The sequence below is a fragment of the Papaver somniferum genome, chromosome 9 (assembly GCF_003573695.1).
Source record: "Papaver somniferum cultivar HN1 chromosome 9, ASM357369v1, whole genome shotgun sequence".
Classification (NCBI taxonomy): Eukaryota; Viridiplantae; Streptophyta; class Magnoliopsida; order Ranunculales; family Papaveraceae; genus Papaver; species Papaver somniferum.
The window spans coordinates 99,054,890-99,073,885 of record NC_039366.1 but is presented as its reverse complement, the minus strand read 5'-3'; the positions used below and the strand labels follow the sequence as shown (position 1 = coordinate 99,073,885).

At 38.6% G+C, this 18,996-nt stretch overlaps 2 non-coding genes across 2 annotated transcripts; both read left to right on the top strand.

The window, feature by feature from the left end:
- Positions 1-5,946: 5,946 nt before the first annotated feature.
- On the top strand, positions 5,947-6,050 carry LOC113314587. Its single transcript, XR_003342475.1, has one exon. It is a non-coding gene; the product is annotated as a small nucleolar RNA R71 (small nucleolar RNA).
- Positions 6,051-12,683: 6,633 nt separating this feature from the next.
- LOC113314586 lies at positions 12,684-12,787 on the top strand. The gene has a single exon (XR_003342474.1). It is a non-coding gene; the product is annotated as a small nucleolar RNA R71 (small nucleolar RNA).
- The last annotated feature ends 6,209 nt before the right edge of the window (positions 12,788-18,996 follow it).

Below are 18,996 nucleotides of genomic sequence, written 5' to 3'. Positions count from 1 at the left end.
AACAGAAAATAAAATTTGGTTTTTGAATGGGAGCAAGCCCACTGTTGGTTTTGTGTTTGCTTTGGCTCAGCTGGTTTGAAAACGTTTGGTGAAACTGAGTCCAAAATCTCGGCCTAGAATTTGGGTACTCGGCCCACTAACGAGTTAACCTAGCGTGATCGGTTACAAGCTCAGCTGGGTTTAAAAACCCAGAATACAAAATACAAGTCCAAATTAAACAAGCTCACAAAAATTAAATACAAGCCCACAAATTAAACAAACAAGCCCACAAAAATTAATTACAAACCCAACAGAAAATAAAAAGCCCAAAAATTGGCTTTAATATTACAAGCCCACAATTAAAAATTGGAAGCCCACAATTCGGGTTCTCTTAAATGGGTTACCTTTTAAGCACAGCCCAGCTGCTCTGATATTGTTGCAAAAACCCAGTTGGGCTTTGGTTCTTTTCCTTGGTGGCGTCCCAGCAGAGGAAAAACTGGTTCAGAACAGCAGGACCAACAGCAAATGAAGTGAAGCAGATGCAGATGCAAATGCTATGCAGTGAAATGCAAAAATAGCTAATAAAACTACAAGAAAAACACAGCACCAATCCCCGGCAGCGGCGCCAAAAACTTGATGGACCCGGGAAAGCGTATAAAATTGAAGCGTAATGAAAACGGTCCTACAGTAATACCGCAAGTGCACGGTCGTCAGTTGTAGCTTGTGCAAGTACGGGTCGATCCACAGAGATTGGGAGTGTTTGGAGTTTCTAGCTATTTGGGCTCTAAATTGCTATTGGGCTTCTAATTGTGCTTTGGGCTTAGTGGGTTTGTTTGTAATGGTGAAGTGTTTTAGGCCTTGGGCCTTTGAATGATGTTGGAATGAACTGTGAACTTGGCTTTGGATTCAGTCAAGGATCTGGGCCTTTGGAAATGTAATGAATTTGGGTTCAAGTGAACTGAACTGAGCCTTGAACTCAGTTGGCTTGTAAACCAAACAGTGGCTGGATTTGGGCTTTTGGGCTTTGTTCCTGGGCTTAGCTTTTGACCTGAGAGTAACTAGGCCTTTGGAGTTAACTGTGGACTGAACTGGGCTTGTGCTGTGAGCCAAGCTCAGTTGCAGCAGCAGCAGTGGAAACCAGGTTGCAGCAGCAGTGGTGGCTGGCACAGCAGGAGCAGGTGCACAGCAAGGGAAAGGAAAGAAAGCAGCAATGGTGACAGTGCAAGCCAAGTAATAACAAAACAGAGATAGTTGCAAACCAAGGCTACAAGCCAAGGGCAGGAGTGTGGAGATAAGCTGACAATGAAGTAAAAAAAAGGAAAAAAAAAAAGCAAAGCCAAGGCAATGGCTTTAGGCATTCATCTAGAGTGGAAGAGAACCAGCTTGCTCACAGTCACTAGTGAGCACTAGTTTCTCCCCACTGCTCAATCAACTCAATGCTCTAAGGCTCTAACCTAGCATTGACACACAACAGTAAACTAATCCTAACATTTGAGAAGCTAACAGTTGACAAAACAAGAGATTCAAAACAGTGACAAAACAGGAAACAAAACCAAAGAAACCAAGGCTGTTAGCCAAGGGCAGGGAGGAGAGGAAGTAACAAAACAGTTAAGTTGCAAGTGACTGTGAAAACAAAATGTGGGTTAAACTAAGGCTTTGAATCCACCCTTGTGTCCTAGCCAGATAGTGTAGTTCTAGGTTGAATTGAACATCCTATGCATACATCTAGAATGGAGGAAAATCAGCTTGCTCACTGAGATGCCCCTAGTATTGACTGTCTTTTGACAGCACAGTCAATCACAGGCATACCAGAGCACTAATTCTTCCCATTGCACAAGCAAAACAGGCAGAAGGTTCTAACCTAACATTCCACTACCTAACAGTCCACTAAAGCTTCATCTGAGCCTCAGCTAGTGAACTCAGAACATGAGAAAACAGATAGAACAACACATGATTAACAGGAACAACAAAAAACTGGAGATACTGGCTAATCCAGTTCTCCCAAAACATCACATTAACAACAACATCAACAGGATATTAAAACAGGGAAATCAAATTAAAACATGAACATCAACAGGATATTAAAACAGGGAAATCAAATTAAACACATGAACATCAACAGGATATTAAAACAGGGAAATCAATTTAACCAATTAGGGGTTTCTCGGCTAACCAAGAACAACCTTTAACATCCTACATCAGTTCCTATTTATAGTTTACAACAAAATATAAAACCCTAATTCGAAACCCTAATTTTGGGGAAAATCAAATTCTCTCACCAATTTCCTGAATTGAGCTCGACCCATGCTTTGGGTATGTCCCCTCTGCTCTTCTGAAGCTTTTCCTGCCCTCAATTTTGTACTGCAACCCTAGCTCGAGTTGTTTCATCAACTCCACACCTAGGTCAGAGAGATGTGGGTTTGAAAAAGCAACTAGGCTAGAGGGTTGGAGAAAGTGATGTTGTCGGGTGGTTGTGGTGGTGGTGTGGTTCGAGAAGAAGGTGTAGCTGGTGGAGGTGATGGAGTTCAGAGCAGCTCTCTGTTGTTTGGGAAGAAGAGAGGAAGAACCCGATGGAGAAGAAGGGTCCGTTTGGTTGGGTAATAGGGTTCGGTGACTAGGGTGTGAAGCAGGGATAGAAACTTTGATGAACATCGAGTAAAGAGCGTTGGATGATCCCATATAGATTGAATCGAACGGCTACGATGGAGAGGTATGTGGCGACCGTTGGATTATGAGATACAACAAAATTGACGACACCAGATGGAGTTAGGTGTTGTAGTGTTAAGCGGAAATATCGAGGTTTGATGCACAGGCAAAGAAGCGACCGTAGGATCTAAATGTGATCTAATCTGAAGGCTTGGAATTTAGGTACTATGGTGTTTTGCAGGGACTTCAGATTTTGATGAACGATGAAGAAGCGACCATTGGATGATGAGATGGATCCGATCTAACGGCTGAGAATGGAGGCGGGTATGGATATAGAAAATGGGTTTGGGTAAGGGTTTTGGGCCTTGGGTATGCCCAGCCCATATCTTCTTTAAGAACAATTCTTCCTTCTTGAGCCCATTCCTAGCTTTTTGGACGTGCGCTCCATTCTTTGCGTCTTCCTTGCGTAATTTCTTCCGGCTTTTCACTACTTTTCTGCTCTTTTCCGCTCTGCTATTCATCCAAACTTTATTTATTACCTAAAAATGCAAAATTAAGTAAGAAAAATATTTATTCTTGAAAACAATGAAAATACAGAATATGGGATAAAATGTAGAATTACTGCACAAAAGATGAGTTAAATGCCAACAAAAAGGGATAAATATATACATTATTTGGCACTCATCAAATACCCCCAAACCTGAATTTTACTTGTCCTCAAGTAAAACAAAACTAAGGAAATCCTACCTATACCACTGTCGCTGGTCTCTCGAATGCATTTAGCGTATGCACTAAGCCTTTTAAACCACTAAGTGTCCCTAGTGGACGAGTTGAAGTCTCGTGAAGGTTGGTTAGAACGTACCTACAAAGTTCTAGGTCAAAATATAAGCTCAGATTCCATCAAATGTGACATGTGCAAGTCAGTTAAGCTCACAGCAAAATGGAGATGTCAATCTAGCTATCGAAGGCACAATCCTAGCACTGATAACAAATAAGGACATGTGATATGAGTGTAAAGTGTATCTACACATGTGTAAAGAAAGATCGGATGTTATGACTACTAATCACCAAGAGATAGTTTCTCAGGCTAAGAACCAAGGTCGAAATCTAGCTAGCTGTCCGGACTTTACGAGAATTGTGAATGAGTTGGAGGTGTTTCACAATTACTCGCGTTGTACATCAATGGCATACACCCTCCTTGCTTATTACAAAGAAACAACAAAATGACTATTTACATGACTCTTATTTACATTGACTACTCTCTTTTTATTTTTGGAACAAGAGAGAATGGAATTGATAAATACTTGATTTTTTTGTATTTTTTGATTTTTTTTTTTTTTTTTTCTGAATATACATCGTTTTTTTTTTTTTTTTTTTTTTTTTTTTGCACAAGAACTTGAAATTGATTTTTACATATGGTAGCTCTTTTGATACATAACAAAAAGAAACAAAAAATTACATGACACTTTGCAAGAGGTAGCCCTTTTTGATGCACCCAGTTAAATTCGATGGTTGTCTTTCTTAATGTAACCTCCACCTTCTATCCCAACCAACCAAAGAACAAGCTAGTCAAGTTTCGTTCAGTATTCTAAAGTGATTGGCAATCGTAACTTCCTATCAAACACCTTGAAGATCGAGGCCATACATGTATTGGTAGATCGTGCGCGTGCAAATTTCTTATCACTATGTGAATTGTGCTAGAATCAGGGTGCCTAAATATCTAGACTAAGACTCCTAATAATTACATATTTGCACAAGAGTCAACATTTCAAGGTAAATGAGCTCCATTTTTATGTTTTTTTTCAATTTTTAATTTTTTATTTTGATTTTTTCATTTTTTTCAAAAAGAAGGAGTTCTTGTTTTCAATTATGGCATATTATCAAAGTATCTACTTTTCACCCCCAAACCTAAACTAAACATTGTCCTCAATGTTTCAAATATGAACAAAATTATAATACAACATATGAAGAGGATCATGTTGAGTAGAGAAAAAGGAAAGAGAATACCCGATTTCGGCGAAAGCAATATTAGAACTCCGTTATTCAAGGCAAGAATCCAACATATGTCAGCCGAGATCATATTGGATTAGCAAAAATATACAAAAGGAACAAAAGGATTTTTAAAATTTTTATCTACTGGATTATATACAAAAAATTCACCATACACTAACAATCTAAAGAGTTGAGGATCAACCCAAAAGACAAAGTGTAGAGGCTTCAACAGCTTCACACAATAATAATATGGTAGGCATGCAAGTGAAGCTGTGAAACAAAATGAGCTACCCCCAAACCTGGATTTTACAGAAGATATAATTTTGAAAACAAAATCGCGCAGTTTCGGGGGTTCATCATGCACAAGGTCTAGCTCGAAATGAACTGTGCTAGGGACGGGCAAACATGCTAATTCCAACTGTGGTTCCTCAAATGTATTATACTTAGAAGCAAAATAGTCCAAGAGGACTTGGGAAGCACACAGTTCCAAACCTAGATTAGGGACTCTCAGAAAAGTCGGTTTGACAATATGGGTACAAACCAAATCTAGGTTGGGTGGAAGGCCATCGGATTGTGACTTATGTAGGAAGATAGGCACATCATTATTAATCACATCAACATCTCCTAAGTCTTCTACAAGTGTCACAACATGCTCACCATGCTCACACAAATCAGAATCATCAACATCATCAGAAGAATTATTCTCATGCATCGGCAAATCAGTGGAAACATCACAACGTGACCCAGGTAGAGAATCAGACACAACAATTATATTTTCATGCATATGTGTCAACAGAAGATTCTATATTACCTAAATCATTTTCATAGGACAGATGCACATGCTCAAAATCAGTATCAACATCACATGTATATGGAATACTAGAAGAAACATCATTCATGAAGGTCGAGGCAGAGAAGCCTAATGTATTTGAACCCAAAGGTTCCATAACATTTTCAGCATAGACATGTTCTTCTAACATAACATCATCATCATCATAGTAATATGCATACTTGTCCCTATTAGCAGTTGTGGTGTCATTAGTCAACTCATGTTCCTCTAGATTAGGTTCATATTCAATATCATACACATGAGAAGGACTAGACATGCTATTTCCAAAGTTCAATTCATTACCACCAATATCATGTGACAGTGTCTCAGTTTCCCTAATGGACTCCCAGTGACGGGTTTTCTCTGCAATCTCAGCTAAAAATTTCCATGCATCATCCACAGTTTTATCAAGAAATTCACCATTACACATACACTCAACCATGGCTCGAGATTTAAAGTCTAGTCCCTCATAGAGGATAGCGACAAGTCTCCACTTCTCAAATCCATGGTGTGGACATTCGCTCAACAAATCATTAAAACGTTCAAAATAGTCAAAAACAGTTTCCTCATCCAACTGGACAAAACAATTGATATTTTGACGAATAGCGATGGTCCTATGATGTGGAAAAAATCTTTGGAAAAATTGATTAGTGAGTTGTTCCCAAGTGGTGATTGATTGTGGTCTCAAACCGTAAAACCATGTTTTGGCCCTTTCCTTTAGAGAAAATGTAAACAAACGCAATTTCAGAGAGTCTTCGGACATATGATCAGGTTGCATAGTCCGACAAATTTGTTCAAACTCTCTTACATGAGTATAGGGGTTCTCAGAATCGAACCCTCGAAATATAGGAAGTATTTGTATCATGCTTGCATTTATTTTAAAAGGGGTATTGGTTTGAGGTAATACAATACATGATAATGGAATTTTATTGTGGGATACATGTATTCATGGAGAGAACTAGGTTGGCCCATATTGAAAAGACACAAAGCCCACTATTTGGTTTTAATGGGTTTGGATTTTTGGGAAAAATATTTGTTTTAATGGGTTTGGATTTTTGGGAAAATTTTGGTTTTTGAAATAAGGAGCAATTTTTTTTTTTTTTTTTTTTTTTTTGGTTTTTAAAATTTGGGAGCAAGTTTGGTTTTAATGGGATAAAGAAGAAAAAATTTGGTTGTAAAATGGGAGCAAGTAAAATTTGGTTTTTGAATGGGAGAAAAGTTTTGGTTATTGAAATTAGGAGCAAAATTTTGGTTTTTTTTTTTTTTTTTTTTTTTTTTTTTTTAACAGAAAATAAAATTTGGTTTTTGAATGGGAGCAAGCCCACTGTTGGTTTTGTGTTTGCTTTGGCTCAGCTGGTTTGAAAACGTTTGGTGAAACTGAGTCCAAAATCTCGGCCTAGAATTTGGGTACTCGGCCCACTAACGAGTTAACCTAGCGTGATCGGTTACAAGCTCAGCTGGGTTTAAAAACCCAGAATACAAAATACAAGTCCAAATTAAACAAGCTCACAAAAATTAAATACAAGCCCACAAATTAAACAAACAAGCCCACAAAAATTAATTACAAACCCAACAGAAAATAAAAAGCCCAAAAATTGGCTTTAATATTACAAGCCCACAATTAAAAATTGGAAGCCCACAATTCGGGTTCTCTTAAATGGGTTACCTTTTAAGCACAGCCCAGCTGCTCTGATATTGTTGCAAAAACCCAGTTGGGCTTTGGTTCTTTTCCTTGGTGGCGTCCCAGCAGAGGAAAAACTGGTTCAGAACAGCAGGACCAACAGCAAATGAAGTGAAGCAGATGCAGATGCAAATGCTATGCAGTGAAATGCAAAAATAGCTAATAAAACTACAAGAAAAACACAGCACCAATCCCCGGCAGCGGCGCCAAAAACTTGATGGACCCGGGAAAGCGTATAAAATTGAAGCGTAATGAAAACGGGCCTACAGTAATACCGCAAGTGCACGGTCGTCAGTTGTAGCTTGTGCAAGTACGGGTCGATCCACAGAGATTGGGAGTGTTTGGAGTTTCTAGCTATTTGGGCTCTAAATTGCTATTGGGCTTCTAATTGTGCTTTGGGCTTAGTGGGTTTGTTTGTAATGGTGAAGTGTTTTAGGCCTTGGGCCTTTGAATGATGTTGGAATGAACTGTGAACTTGGCTTTGGATTCAGTCAAGGATCTGGGCCTTTGGAAATGTAATGAATTTGGGTTCAAGTGAACTGAACTGAGCCTTGAACTCAGTTGGCTTGTAAACCAAACAGTGGCTGGATTTGGGCTTTTGGGCTTTGTTCCTGGGCTTAGCTTTTGACCTGAGAGTAACTAGGCCTTTGGAGTTAACTGTGGACTGAACTGGGCTTGTGCTGTGAGCCAAGCTCAGTTGCAGCAGCAGTGGAAACCAGGTTGCAGCAGCAGTGGTGGCTGGCACAGCAGGAGCAGGTGCACAGCAAGGGAAAGGAAAGAAAGCAGCAATGGTGACAGTGCAAGCCAAGTAATAACAAAACAGAGATAGTTGCAAACCAAGGCTACAAGCCAAGGGCAGGAGTGTGGAGATAAGCTGACAATGAAGTAAAAAAAAGGAAAAAAAAAAAAGCAAAGCCAAGGCAATGGCTTTAGGCATTCATCTAGAGTGGTAAGAGAACCAGCTTGCTCACAGTCACTAGTGAGCACTAGTTTCTCCCCACTGCTCAATCAACTCAATGCTCTAAGGCTCTAACCTAGCATTGACACACAACAGTAAACTAATCCTAACATTTGAGAAGCTAACAGTTGACAAAACAAGAGATTCAAAACAGTGACAAAACAGGAAACAAAACCAAAGAAACCAAGGCTGTTAGCCAAGGGCAGGGAGGAGAGGAAGTAACAAAACAGTTAAGTTGCAAGTGACTGTGAAAACAAAATGTGGGTTAAACTAAGGCTTTGAATCCACCCTTGTGTCCTAGCCAGATAGTGTAGTTCTAGGTTGAATTGAACATCCTATGCATACATCTAGAATTGGAGGAAAATCAGCTTGCTCACTGAGATGCCCCTAGTATTGACTGTCTTTTGACAGCACAGTCAATCACAGGCATACCAGAGCACTAATTTCTTCCTATTGCACAAGCAAAACAGGCACTAAGGCTTCTAACCTAACATTCCACTACCTAACAGTCCACTAAAGCTTCATCTGAGCCTCAGCTAGTGAACTCAGAACATGAGAAAACAGATAGAACAACACATGATTAACAGGAACAACACAAAAACTGGAGATACTGGCTAATCCAGTTCTCCCAAAACATCACATTAACAACAACATCAACAGGATATTAAAACAGGGAAATCAAATTAAACACATGAACATCAACAGGATATTAAAACAGGGAAATCAAATTAAACACATGAACATCAACAGGATATTAAAACAGGGAAATCAATTTAACCTAATTAGGGGGTTTCTCGGCTAACCAAGAACAACCTTTAACATCCTACATCAGTTCCTATTTATAGTTTACAACAAAATATAAAACCCTAATTCGAAACCCTAATTTTTTGGGGAAAATCAAATTCTCTCACCAATTTCCTGAATTGAGCTCGACCCATGCTTTGGGTATGTCCCCTCTGCTCTTCTGAAGCTTTTCCTGCCCTCAATTTTGTACTGCAACCCTAGCTCGAGTTGTTTCATCAACTCCACACCTAGGTCAGAGAGATGTGGGTTTGAAAAAGCAACTAGGCTAGAGGGTTGGAGAAAGTGATGTTGTCGGGTGGTGTGGTGGTGTGGTTCGAGAAGAAGGTGTAGCTGGTGGAGGTGATGGAGTTGCAGAGCAGCTCTGTTGTTTGGGAAGAAGAGAGGAAGAACCCGATGGAGAAGAAGGGTCCGTTTGGTTGGGTAATAGGGTTCGGTGACTAGGGTGTGAAGCAGGGATAGAAACTTTGATGAACATCGAGTAAAGAGCGTTGGATGATCCCATATAGATTGAATCGAACGGCTACGATGGAGAGGTATGTGGCGACCGTTGGATTATGAGATACAACAAATTGACGACACCAGATGGAGTTAGGTGTTGTAGTGTTAAGCGGAAATATCGAGGTTTGATGCAGGCAAAGAAGCGACCGTAGGATCTAAATGTGATCTAATCTGAAGGCTTGGAATTTAGGTACTATGGTGTTTTGCAGGGACTTCAGATTTTGATGAACGATGAAGAAGCGACCATTGGATGATGAGATGGATCCGATCTAACGGCTGAGAATGGAGGCGGGTATGGATATAGAAAATGGGTTTGGGTAAGGGTTTTGGGCCTTGGGTATGCCCAGCCCATATCTTCTTTAAGAACAATTCTTCCTTCTTGAGCCCATTCCTAGCTTTTTGGACGTGCGCTCCATTCTTTGCGTCTTCCTTGCGTAATTTCTTCCGGCTTTTCACTACTTTTCTGCTCTTTTCCGCTCTGCTATTCATCCAAACTTTATTTATTACCTAAAAATGCAAAATTAAGTAAGAAAAATATTTATTCTTGAAAACAATGAAAATACAGAATATGGGATAAAATGTAGAATTACTGCACAAAAGATGAGTTAAATGCCAACAAAAAGGGATAAATATATACATTATTTGGCACTCATCAAATACCCCCAAACCTGAATTTTACTGTCCTCAAGTAAAACAAAACTAAGGAAATCCTACCTATACCACTGTCGCTGGTCTCTCGAATGCATTTAGCGTATGCACTAAGCCTTTTAAACCACTAAGTGTCCTAGTGGACGAGTTGAAGTCTCGTGAAGGTTGGTTAGAACGTACCTACAAAGTTTAGGTCAAAATATAAGCTCAGATTCCATCAAATGTGACATGTGCAAGTCAGTTAAGCTCACAAAAATGGAGATGTCAATCTAGCTATCGAAGGCACAATCCTAGCACTGATAACAAATAAGGACATGTGATAAGTGTAAAGTGTATCTACACATGTGTAAAGAAAGATCGGATGTTATGACTACTAATCACCAAGAGATAGTTTCTCAGGCTAAGAACCAAGGTCGAAATCTAGCTAGCTGTCCGGACTTTACGAGAATTGTGAATGAGTTGGAGGTGTTTCACAATTACTCGCGTTGTACATCAATGGCATACACCCTCCTTGCTTATTACAAAGAAACAACAAAATGACTATTTACATGACTCTTATTTACATTGACTACTCTCTTTTTATTTTTGGAACAAGAGAGAATGGAATTGATAAATACTTGATTTTTTTGTATTTTTCTGATTTTTTTTTTTTTTTTTTCTGAATATACATCGTTTTTTTTTTTTTTTTTTTTTTTTTTTTTTTTTTTTTTGCACAAGAACTTGAAATTGATTTTTACATATGGTAGCTCTTTTGATACATAACAAAAAGAAACAAAAAATTACATGACACTTTGCAAGAGGTAGCCCTTTTTGATGCACCCAGTTAAATTCGATGGTTGTCTTTCTTAATGTAACCTCCACCTTCTATCCCAACCAACCAAAGAACAAGCTAGTCAAGTTTCGTTCAGTATTCTAAAGTGATTGGCAATCGTACTTCCTATCAAACACCTTGAAGATCGAGGCCATACATGTATTGGTAGATCGTGCGCGTGCAAATTTCTTATCACTATGTGAATTGTGCTAGAATCAGGGTGCCTAAATATCTAGACTAAGACTCCTAATAATTACATATTTGCACAAGAGTCAACATTTCAAGGTAAATGAGCTCCATTTTTTATGTTTTTTTTCAATTTTTAATTTTTTATTTTGATTTTTTCATTTTTTTCAAAAAGAAGGAGTTCTTGTTTTCAATTATGGCATATTATCAAAGTATCTACTTTTCACCCCCAAACCTAAACTAAACATTGTCCTCAATGTTTCAAAATATGAACAAAATTATAATACAACATATGAAGAGGATCATGTTGAGTAGAGAAAAAGGAAAGAGAATACCCGATTTCGGCGAAAGCAATATTAGAACTCCGTTATTCAAGGCAAGAATCCAACATATGTCAGCCGAGATCATATTGGATTAGCAAATATATACAAAAGGAACAAAAGGATTTTTAAAATTTTTATCTACTGGATTATATACAAAAAATTCACCATACACTAACAATCTAAAGAGTTGAGGATCAACCCAAAAGACAAAGTGTAGAGGCTTCAACAGCTTCACACAATAATAATATGGTAGGCATGCAAGTGAAGCTGTGAAACAAAATGAGCTACCCCCAAACCTGGATTTTACAGAAGATATAATTTTGAAAACAAAATCGCGCAGTTTCGGGGGTTCATCATGCACAAGGTCTAGCTCGAAATGAACTGTGCTAGGGACGGGCAAACATGCTAATTCCAACTGTGGTTCCTCAAATGTATTATACTTAGAAGCAAAATAGTCCAAGAGGACTTGGGAAGCACACAGTTCCAAACCTAGATTAGGGACTCTCAGAAAAGTCGGTTTGACAATATGGGTACAAACCAAATCTAGGTTGGGTGGAAGGCCATCGGATTGTGACTTATGTAGGAAGATAGGCACATCATTATTAATCACATCAACATCTCCTAAGTCTTCTACAAGTGTCACAACATGCTCACCATGCTCACACAAATCAGAATCATCAACATCATCAGAAGAATTATTCTCATGCATCGGCAAATCAGTGGAAACATCACAACGTGACCCAGGTAGAGAATCAGACACAACAATTATATTTTCATGCATATTAGTGTCAACAGAAGATTCTATATTACCTAAATCATTTTCATAGGACAGATGCACATGCTCAAAATCAGTATCAACATCACATGTATATGGAATACTAGAAGAAACATCATTCATGAAGGTCGAGGCAGAGAAGCCTAATGTATTTGAACCCAAAGGTTCCATAACATTTTCAGCATAGACATGTTCTTCTAACATAACATCATCATCATCATAGTAATATGCATACTTGTCCCTATTAGCAGTTGTGGTGTCATTAGTCAACTCATGTTCCTCTAGATTAGGTTCATATTCAATATCATACACATGAGAAGGACTAGACATGCTATTTCCAAAGTTCAATTCATTACCACCAATATCATGTGACAGTGTCTCAGTTTCCCTAATGGACTCCCAGTGACGGGTTTTCTCTGCAATCTCAGCTAAAAATTTCCATGCATCATCCACAGTTTTATCAAGAAATTCACCATTACACATACACTCAACCATGGCTCGAGATTTAAAGTCTAGTCCCTCATAGAGGATAGCGACAAGTCTCCACTTCTCAAATCCATGGTGTGGACATTCGCTCAACAAATCATTAAAACGTTCAAAATAGTCAAAAACAGTTTCCTCATCCAACTGGACAAAACAATTGATATTTTGACGAATAGCGATGGTCCTATGATGTGGAAAAAATCTTTGGAAAAATTGATTAGTGAGTTGTTCCCAAGTGGTGATTGATTGTGGTCTCAAACCGTAAAACCATGTTTTGGCCCTTTCCTTTAGAGAAAATGTAAACAAACGCAATTTCAGAGAGTCTTCGGACATATGATCAGGTTGCATAGTCCGACAAATTTGTTCAAACTCTCTTACATGAGTATAGGGGTTCTCAGAATCGAACCCTCGAAATATAGGAAGTATTTGTATCATGCTTGCATTTATTTTAAAAGGGGTATTGGTTTGAGGTAATACAATACATGATAATGGAATTTTATTGTGGGATACATGTATTCATGGAGAGAACTAGGTTGGCCCATATTGAAAAGACACAAAGCCCACTATTTGGTTTTAATGGGTTTGGATTTTTGGGAAAAATATTTGTTTTTAATGGGTTTGGATTTTTGGGAAAATTTTGGTTTTTGAAATAAGGAGCAATTTTTTTTATTTTTTTTTTTTTTTTTTGGTTTTTAAAATTTGGGAGCAAGTTTGGTTTAATGGGATAAAGAAGAAAAATTTGGTTGTAAAATGGGCAAGTAAAATTTGGTTTTTGAATGGGAGGTTTTGGTTTTGAAATTAGGAGCAAAATTTTGGTTTTTTTTTTTTTTTTTTTTTTTTTTTTAACAAAAATAAATTTGGTTTTTGAATGGGAGCAAGCCCACTGTTGGTTTTGTGTTTGCTTTGGCTCAGCTGGTTTGAAAACGTTTGGTGAAACTGAGTCCAAATCTCGGCCTAGAATTTGGGTACTCGGCCCACTAACGAGTTAACCTAGCGTGATCGGTTACAAGCTCAGCTGGGTTTAAAAACCCAGAATACAAAATACAAGTCCAAATTAAACAAGCTCACAAAAATTAAATACAAGCCCACAAATTAAACAAACAAGCCCACAAAAATTAATTACAAACCCAACAGAAAATAAAAAGCCCAAAAATTGGCTTTAATATTACAAGCCCACAATTAAAAATTGGAAGCCCACAATTCGGGTTCTCTTAAATGGGTTACCTTTTAAGCACAGCCCAGCTGCTCTGATATTGTTGCAAAAACCCAGTTGGGCTTTGGTTCTTTTCCTTGGTGGCGTCCCAGCAGAGGAAAAACTGGTTCAGAACAGCAGGACCAACAGCAAATGAAGTGAAGCAGATGCAGATGCAAATGCTATGCAGTGAAATGCAAAAATAGCTAATAAAACTACAAGAAAAACACAGCACCAATCCCCGGCAGCGGCGCCAAAAACTTGATGGACCCGGGAAAGCGTATAAAATTGAAGCGTAATGAAAACGGTCCTACAGTAATACCGCAAGTGCACGGTCGTCAGTTGTAGCTTGTGCAAGTACGGGTCGATCCACAGAGATTGGGAGTGTTTGGAGTTTCTAGCTATTTGGGCTCTAAATTGCTATTGGGCTTCTAATTGTGCTTTGGGCTTAGTGGGTTTGTTTGTAATGGTGAAGTGTTTAGGCCTTGGGCCTTTGAATGATGTTGGAATGAACTGTGAACTTGGCTTTGGATTCAGTCAAGGATCTGGGCCTTTGGAAATGTAATGAATTTGGGTTCAAGTGAACTGAACTGAGCCTTGAACTCAGTTGGCTTGTAAACCAAACAGTGGCTGGATTTGGGCTTTTGGGCTTTGTTCCTGGGCTTAGCTTTTGACCTGAGAGTAACTAGGCCTTTGGAGTTAACTGTGGACTGAACTGGGCTTGTGCTGTGAGCCAAGCTCAGTTGCAGCAGCAGCAGTGGAAACCAGGTTGCAGCAGCAGTGGTGGCTGGCACAGCAGGAGCAGGTGCACAGCAAGGGAAAGGAAAGAAAGCAGCAATGGTGACAGTGCAAGCCAAGTAATAACAAAACAGAGATAGTTGCAAACCAAGGCTACAAGCCAAGGGCAGGAGTGTGGAGATAAGCTGACAATGAAGTAAAAAAAAGGAAAAAAAAAAAAAGCAAAGCCAAGGCAATGGCTTTAGGCATTCATATAGAGTGGTAAGAGAACCAGCTTGCTCACAGTCACTAGTGAGCACTAGTTTCTCCCCACTGCTCAATCAACTCAATGCTCTAAGGCTCTAACCTAGCATTGACACACAACAGTAAACTAATCCTAACATTTGAGAAGCTAACAGTTGACAAAACAAGAGATTCAAAACAGTGACAAAACAGGAAACAAAACCAAAGAAACCAAGGCTGTTAGCCAAGGGCAGGGAGGAGAGGAAGTAACAAAACAGTTAAGTTGCAAGTGACTGTGAAAACAAAATGTGGGTTAAACTAAGGCTTTGAATCCACCCTTGTGTCCTAGCCAGATAGTGTAGTTCTAGGTTGAATTGAACATCCTATGCATACATCTAGAATTGGAGGAAAATCAGCTTGCTCACTGAGATGCCCCTAGTATTGACTGTCTTTTGACAGCACAGTCAATCACAGGCATACCAGAGCACTAATTTCTTCCTATTGCACAAGCAAAACAGGCACTAAGGCTTCTAACCTAACATTCCACTACCTAACAGTCCACTAAAGCTTCATCTGAGCCTCAGCTAGTGAACTCAGAACATGAGAAACAGATAGAACAACACATGATTAACAGGAACAACACAAAAACTGGAGATACTGGCTAATCCAGTTCTCCCAAAACATCACATTAACAACAACATCAACAGGATATTAAAACAGGGAAATCAAATTAAACACATGAACATCAACAGGATATTAAAACAGGGAAATCAAATTAAACACATGAACATCAACAGGATATTAAAACAGGGAAATCAATTTAACCTAATTAGGGGTTTCTCGGCTAACCAAGAACAACCTTTAACATCCTACATCAGTTCCTATTTATAGTTTACAACAAAATATAAAACCCTAATTCGAAACCCTAATTTTTGGGGAAAATCAAATTCTCTCACCAATTTCCTGAATTGAGCTCGACCCATGCTTTGGGTATGTCCCCTCTGCTCTTCTGAAGCTTTTCCTGCCCTCAATTTTACTGCAACCCTAGCTCGAGTTGTTTCATCAACTCCACACCTAGGTCAGAGAGATGTGGGTTTGAAAAAGCAACTAGGCTAGAGGGTTGGAGAAAGTGATGTTGTCGGGTGGTTGTGGTGGTGGTGTGGTTCGAGAATAAGGTGTAGCTGGTGGAGGTGATGGAGTTGCAGAGCAGCTCTCTGTTGTTTGGGAAGAAGAGAGGAAGAACCCGATGGAGAAGAAGGGTCCGTTTGGTTGGGTAATAGGGTTCGGTGACTAGGGTGTGAAGCAGGGATAGAAAACTTTGATGAACATCGAGTAAAGAGCGTTGGATGATCCCATATAGATTGAATCGAACGGCTACGATGGAGAGGTATGTGGCGACCGTTGGATTATGAGATACAACAAAATTGACGACACCAGATGGAGTTAGGTGTTGTAGTGTTAAGCGGAAATATCGAGGTTTGATGCGCAGGCAAAGAAGCGACCGTAGGATCTAAATGTGATCTAATCTGAAGGCTTGGAATTTAGGTACTATGGTGTTTTGCAGGGACTTCAGATTTTGATGAACGATGAAGAAGCGACCATTGGATGATGAGTTGGATCCGATCTAACGGCTGAGAATGGAGGCGGGTATGGATATAGAAAATGGGTTTGGGTAAGGGTTTTGGGCCTTGGGTATGCCCAGCCCATATCTTCTTTAAGAACAATTCTTCCTTCTTGAGCCCATTCCTAGCTTTTTGGACGTGCGCTCCATTCTTTGCGTCTTCCTTGCGTAATTTCTTCCGGCTTTTCACTACTTTTCTGCTCTTTTCCGCTCTGCTATTCATCCAAACTTTATTTATTACCTAAAAACGCAAAATTAAGTAAGAAAAATATTTATTCTTGAAAACAATGAAAATACAGAATATGGGATAAAATGTAGAATTACTGCACAAAAGATGAGTTAAATGCCAACAAAAAGGGATAAATATATACATTATTTGGCACTCATCAGTAAGGTTGTTGTACCCCCGCTTTTTCAGACTGTACTTATCAACCAACGGGAGCTAACTTTGTGAGTTTCTTTTTTTTTTTGTTTTTGTTTTTTCCGAAAAAGAGGGAAGCCTCGTTTGCATTGATAGTTTTCCCATTCATGATCGGGTTCGATTACAGAACTGACCAAAAGGTTTCCAGCAGTTATAGCTATGTAATGTATATAGCTTAGAGTATCCAATACTATGTAGTAATGATATCTTAGTTAAATTGATGTGGTTAAGTAATAAAATGTACTCAAGATAAAGACAACAATAACGAACAATACTGAGGTAACGTAAATGCTATTAAGTTATCAAGAGACACAAGAGATTATGGGGTTCGACTTTCGTCTACGTCCACGGGGTAATGAGTGATTGTTTGTATCAAGTGTGGTTGTTACAAAGATCTTAAATGCTTCCTAAAGTAATAGAGAGAACTCAACCTATAGACAACAACAAACACATTCAAGCCAATTATCACCATTGTTACAAGATTTAAACCACGGAAAAATTCTACCCAAATTTAAATGACCATGCTTGGATGAAGTAACATACCCAAATTAATTAGCTGACTCCACAATCAGTAGAGATGTTATGGTCGAAAGGTCCAACCATTTCTCAAGTTTTTTTTCTAAAACATAGGGAAACAAATGACATAGATATAATAGGATCCATAAATCCAACCTTTGGTCAACAATTTTATCAAAGTAACAGTAGCAAAGGCAACTGAATCGGCCACCATGGATTGGTATCTGCCTGAATCGGTATAGTTCTTTGTCGGAATCGGTCTTGTGTAACTGTTTGTTGCTAGTTTATTTCTCGGGTCTGGAATCTGGATCTCAGGGATCATGGATTAGATTAAAGACTTGGAAAAGTTCTTCAGACCATCCATTACTTATCATCCAACGGCAGCTAACTTTGCTGAGTTTTTTTTCCCAAAAAAAAGGCAAGCCTCAGCTATTTTGATAGTACTCCGATTCAGGATCGGGTTCGATAACAGGACTGACCAAAATATTTCCAACAGTTACAGAAGTTTTGAGTAGACAACAACAGATACATTCAAGCCACCTAACATCATTGTTACAAGACTTAAACCACAAACAATTTCTACCCATTCCATACAAATTTCTAACTAACATGACAAGTTTAAATGGCCATGCTTGGGTGAAAAGTAACATAAATCAATTAGAAACTCTACAATCAGTAGAGATGTTAGGGTCGAAAGATCCAACCATTTCTCAAGGTTTTTTTCTAAGACATGGGAAAACAAATGACAAAAATATAATATGATCCATAAATCTAACATTTGGTCAAGAGATTTATCAAAATAACAGTATCAAAGGTGTAACACCTGGTATTTTTAGTTACCCTTTCGGGTCGGGTTTTACCCGACTTAGCTAACCATGTGATTTGGGTTGTTGATGACTTGTTTGTTTTGCCTTAGCCTATATGGATTACTTGAGCTTCTCCTGTTACTTAGTAAAAAGTTAGGGTGGAAATAGTCATCTAATTATAGTTTTGATAAATAAATAAAAATAAAATAAATTTAAGAAAAATGAAGAGACATTTAAAGAGTTAAATTTAAGTTAGTTTTATGTGGCGCACAGTTTTTAATAATTATTTGCCTACGAGAGATAATATGAGACTTAGGGGGGTTATTACAGACGGTGGTACCACCTGTGTTATGTGCAACTTGGTAGAGGAGTCAAAAGATCATCTATTTCTTCACTGTCCAACAACTTTTGCTGTCTAAGATCATTTTATCAAGGCTTTTAATGTGTCATGGCCTCTTCTTTCTACTGTTTTACAACTTTTTGAAGCATGGAAAAGGAATGTTATGACTGGAAGATGTAAAGAGTTGTGGACTATCTTACATTACTCTCTAGTATGGATTATTTGGGATGAAAGAAATAGTAGAGTGTTTGGAGGAAGACATAAATCTGTGTACGAGATCATTCTTCATGTTAAAATTTTTTTAATTCTTTGGAGTTGCGAGAAAGAAACATTTAGGTTCATTGATAGCTCGCAAATTTTGCAGAACTGGGAGACTGTTATTCATATGTAATCTCCCTAGCCTGTGTACCTATAGTCATTTTTGGGGATGCGATTTTGGATGTGGATTTCTTGGCTTTTATTTGACGTTTTCAGTCTATGAGAGACAGTCATAGAATTGCAGTTCTAAGAGGTCCACTGAAGTTCAT